This window comes from Lactuca saligna, chromosome 8 (genome assembly GCF_052625555.1).
Source record: "Lactuca saligna cultivar CGN05327 chromosome 8, ASM5262555v1, whole genome shotgun sequence".
In the NCBI taxonomy this organism is placed as follows: Eukaryota; Viridiplantae; Streptophyta; class Magnoliopsida; order Asterales; family Asteraceae; genus Lactuca; species Lactuca saligna.
This window is the reverse complement of record NC_136424.1, coordinates 154,574,661-154,579,929: the sequence shown is the minus strand read 5'-3', so window position 1 is coordinate 154,579,929 and position 5,269 is coordinate 154,574,661. Positions and strand designations below refer to the sequence as shown.

Below are 5,269 nucleotides of genomic sequence, written 5' to 3'. Positions count from 1 at the left end.
AGTCCCCATAAAATAACACAAATTAAATAAGAATATGATAAATGATTAAAAAAAAATTCATTTATTAGAGTGATGATTTATTCGGTTCGGTTTACCTTTAAAACAATTAAAATTTCAAATAAACAAATAAATATAAATCTAAAAAAAAACACATAAAACTTTTAGCAAATGAAAACATAATACATAACATGTTAATTCCAGTTTTTTAATTTAACTTTTTTTTTTTTTTGAAAACAAAATGTGAACTTTTCTTCATTTCAGTACAAGAGCTTTTGATGACCGAAAAAACTTCCAAGTCGCATGACATCGAGCTTCATGACAAAAAATTGCAATTCGATAAAGAAAAACAACAAAATTAGTAGTGAAAAACGACTAAAAACATGTCAAAACACCAAAAAGAATTACAATACTGATGCATCAAAAAACTGCACTATAATCCTGTCAAAAAAAAAAATGTAATATTAATGCCGTAAAAAATAGCATAAAAACAAATTAGTGATGCCAAAAGCCCAAAACATTAGTAGTTTTAAATATATACCCTATGCATTGCAAGTTGTACCTTCATTCCCATCATCTTTGATCTTTTCAGAAATGCTACATTTTGAGACATCATAGCAGTAGCCGTATAGAACTGTAAACCTAAAGAACAAATACAAATCAATTTACTGATTAATTGATAACGAATGAAATCACGAAATCTGGACATCCAGAAAAAAAAATCAATTTACAAATAGACAAGGTTTAAATCTGGAAGAGGAAATCCGAAATCAAGATATCTCTGCGTTCCACTTGCCGCTTGGGGTTGTAAACCCTATCCTCACTCAGTGAAAATTTGAAAGTGTGTAGGGAGATTGGAAACGTAAACCCTAGCCCTCAAGCTGTCAATCATGGAATGGTCTGGCTCTCTGGCGAGTATGGACGATATCTGGAAGAAGACATGGAATGGCTAGAATCGACATAGCGTACATATTTAGATTTCAGTATGGTGACTTGAGTGTTTTTCAGGAAGAGAAAAGACAGGACGAAGGTCAAATGGGAACTCAATTGGCATTTGGATGGTAGCCTGCTGACAAATAAGCTAAATACTTTATAGATATAGATTTAATGGTTTGTATTTAAATGAAGAGGTATAAATACTTTTTAGTAACCAATTTATACTTTAAATATAATATATTAATTTATAGAAAATAAAATATAAAAAATCTATTTTAATTGAATATTTATTTGTTTTTTTCGGTTTAATCAAAACAACAAAAATTTAACCAAAACCAAAAATATCATTATTCGATTAACTAAACTAATTTACTGTATTTGATTCGGTTGGGTTATTCAATTTTGGTTTTTTCTCATGTCTCTAGACAAAATCATATAAATTGTTTTTATGGTAGGCAAAAAAATATTATGGTAATTTTTTTTTTAAATAGTTTTAATATAGTTGATCTTTTAAAGTTTAAAATGTTGCACCGAAAGTTTTTAATAACTAACATTGTGAAAACATAATACTTGTGAAATTATCTTGAGGAGTAATTTGTGACATGTCATTATCAGGACCGCTCTATGTAGAAGTTTTTTAAGCTAGGGTTTAGGGCCCTTAATTCTAAGGGTCCATATTTTCCTAAATCCAAAAGTTTATTCCAGTAAAAAATTCAATCAGGTAACCACAAAATAAATGAAGCAGAAGAATAAGTCAACTATCGCTGCATTTATGAAACTGAAACGACATTGCATTCTTCTACCGATTCTATTTTCTGCGACATATTCATCTCATTTGTTTTTTATTTTCGAGTCCAGTAAAGGCCAAAGGGCCCCAAAATTTTAGCTTGCTTAGAGCTCCTAAAATGGTTGAGCCGCCCATGATCATTGTTGCAATTTGAGATACGAGAAAAAAATTGGGGAATTTTCATATTGATTTGATACTTCTTAATCTACACAAACATCATTTATATACATGGATAAGTAAAGAACTAAACTAACAACTATCCTAAATAACTTTTACAATCAAAAGACCAAAATACGTGACAGTTAAGCTAATTAATAACATACACAAGAAATAGAAAAAAAAAATACTATCTGTAGATAACGTGTATCTAACACCCCCCCCCCCCCCCCTCAATCTGGTAGGTAGGAAAATAACCCCATATTGGAAACAACCTGAGAATGTTTGCACCAAGTAATGCTTTAGTCATAATATTTAGAAAATTAGTGAACAATAGGAATGCATGAAAAAGTTATTAAACCACTTTGAAGTTTCTCCGTGACAAAATGACAATCGATTTTGATGTGTGTTAGTTGCTCATGATCAAGATTGTAAAAGTCGATAGGCGGTCGACTGAGGTTAAATATAATTTACTTTTTTAAAGTTAGGCGGAGATTAATTGATGCTTAGGCGGAAACCCCTAATTGTAATATAATTTACTTTTTTAAAGTTAAATATTACTTATATTTTAACAAATTAAGTAAATAACCATAAACTTTGGCATATTTAGTTGTTTAATTATTTAGATCATCGTATATAATGATTTTTAGACTAATTGGGGATCTTTTAAACAGTTTTAGTTATCAATCATCATACTTTAGTCACCCAATATCACAAATTTGACTAATCGTGGATTTTTTTTTGATAATTTCGACTATCTGATTATTTTACCGACTTCGACCGTCTAGACTGCCTAGGATCACCCATGACAGACTCCACCTAACTCAATCGACTAGCATTAATCGTAGACAATAAGAGACCGCCTAGTGCGTAGGTCAATTTTTACAACACTACTCATGATAGACCAGGTTTTTAGCAATGTAAATTATAGCTTGGTTATCACGCTTTAGGGGTATAGGGCAATATTTGGAACTTGCAGGTCTTCAAGAAGTTTATTAACCAAGCCAACCCTACACAAACTCTTCTCATAGAGCGGTATTCAGCTTCCGTTAATGATAAAGAGATATATGTTTTCTTTTTAGATTTCCATGGAATAGGATGATCACTAAAAGTAAAGAAAAATCCACTAATGGATCTTCTGGTTATCAAATAGGGAAGCCAATCAGAATCACAGTAAGTTGCCATATCATGTGAAGAGTTTCTTATAAACAATAAACCTTGTTTTGAAGTTTTTTAAAGATAATGCAAGACATGAATGGCATAATCATAATGTGGCTGGGAAGGAGTTTGATTGAACTCATTCAAATGATGAACAACATAAGATAGATATGGCTTTGTAGTTAACAAATAATTGAGTTTCCTAATTAACTTTCTATACATAGTTGGAACTTGTAAAGGGTTTTCCATGACAGGTTTAAGGGACAATTTAGAGGGCAAACGAGTAACTGCGAATGCTGATGAATCTATAAAATATAAACCAAGCAATATTTGATGAATTTTTCTGCTGCATTACCACTCCTTCATTTGTAGAATTGAATCATATACCAAGAAAATAGTTGATAAGACCTAAGTCTTTATTTTGAAATTTATCATGTAGAAACTCTTTAAGACTTGTAATTTTTGTACGATCATCACCGGTGACAAAAATGTAATCAACATAGACAACTACAAGTACAACGGTCTTATAAACTTTTGGACTTTAAAGCATGTGAAAGTTTTGTATACCATTGACTGGAAGCTTGCTTTAAGCCATATAAAGATTTATTGAGTTTGCATACATGAGAAGGAGATCGAACAGGAAATCTTGGTGGGACCTTCATATAAACTTCCTCATGAAGATCCCCATGTAAAAAGGCAATATTTACATCAATTTGATGTAAATTCCGTGCCCTTTTAACTGCCAAAGCAACTAGACATCTGATGGAAGTTAATCCCTTCTTTTGGGTAAATCTATTTGCAACCAACATGGATTTGTGCCTTTTAAATGAGTCATTAGCATGAAGTTTGATCTTATTAACCCATCTATAGGAAATTGATTTCTTTCCCTTAGTCAATTTGACTATAGTCCATGTATTAGTATCTTCAAGAGCTTTAATCTCCTTAGACATGACATCTTCCCATTTTACAATTCCTATTGCTTGATGATAAAAAAGTTGGTCCAAATTGTTGAATTGCAGGATGAAACACATAATTAACAATGGGAAGAGAAACATAAGAGAAGGATGACTGATCATCAATACAAAGATTAGTTATGGCATGATGACAACTATGCTAATCAAGAGAAGAAATTTGATTACATATGTAATCTTGAGAACGAGGAGGTTTGTTTTGTCATTTCTTCTTAAAAGGCACCTTGAGGATGTTATGGGGGATGTAAAGAAGCTAGATGATTAATATGCGAATAAGAAGACTGAATGTTGATGTCTTAGGAGTTAAATGGAATATAAGAAGGATAATTAGGGGAAATATCAAGAGGTTTGGAATTGTGCGATGGGATATATCTTTAAAAAACTTGATATCCCTTGATACAAAGATCTGTATGGTTACAAGATTCACGACTTTATAAGCTTTACACGAAAAAGGGTAACCTATGAATATGCAAGGAGTAGAATGGGGCATGAACTTGTCTCTGCCCATTGATGAAGTAGCGATAAAGCATAAACATCAAAATGTTTTTAAATAAGGCATATCTGGTTTAAATTTGTGTAATGCTCTTGAAGGTGTTTGATTATCAAGTACCTTTATTAATAAGAAACACAACCATCTTAACACATTCTCCCCGAGAAGCTACTCCTAATCAAGATTGAAAATAAAGAGCCCGAGCTATTTCAAGTATGTGTTTGTGTTTTCAAATTGTAAAAGTTGATGTTATTCATACTTATAGATATTGTTATTTGATAGTAAACACTAAACATAGTTTTCAACATTTTCATCTCATTTTTTCTTTTGTAATATACTAATATACAAACCTACTTATGTTTACTATACATAAAACATTTGTTAACTTATTTTCATAATAATAATGTGATTCTATTTTATTCAAAAGAAGTTTATATTGTCTTCTAATGACAAGTCACAACAATTTCCATTCTAAGTTGTATAACCTTGCATATGAGAAGAGTGTGATAATCTCTAGTGTGCTTATATCTCATGCTAAAGTAACAAAGAACATGACCACCTTATCATTTATTTCCTTTTAATTTGCATTCATTAATATGTTAAAAATGAAAGAAAGTTGATGGCATTTTCGTAATTTCTGCACGTTACAAGGGTAACTTTTATATAAAATAAAATAGCAGGGGCGGTCTACTCGCCGCCTGTTATGCGCATGCTATATATATGCCCTCTAGTCCCTCCACCTTCTTGACTGTACTAGACCTCCTCCTCCTCCGT

At 31.4% G+C, this 5,269-nt stretch overlaps 1 long non-coding RNA gene across 2 annotated transcripts; it reads right to left on the bottom strand.

The window, feature by feature from the left end:
• Positions 1 to 332: 332 nt before the first annotated feature.
• Positions 333 to 1,061, bottom strand: LOC145012721 (uncharacterized). 2 transcript variants are annotated; one of them, XR_013664643.1, is made up of 3 exons: positions 729 to 1,061; positions 539 to 639; positions 333 to 438 (listed from the first exon to the last, which is right to left on the bottom strand). It is a non-coding gene; the product is annotated as an uncharacterized LOC145012721 (long non-coding RNA). The 2 variants fall into 2 exon arrangements; XR_013664642.1 differs by having other exon boundaries at positions 539 to 1,061.
• Positions 1,062 to 5,269: the final 4,208 nt, after the last annotated feature.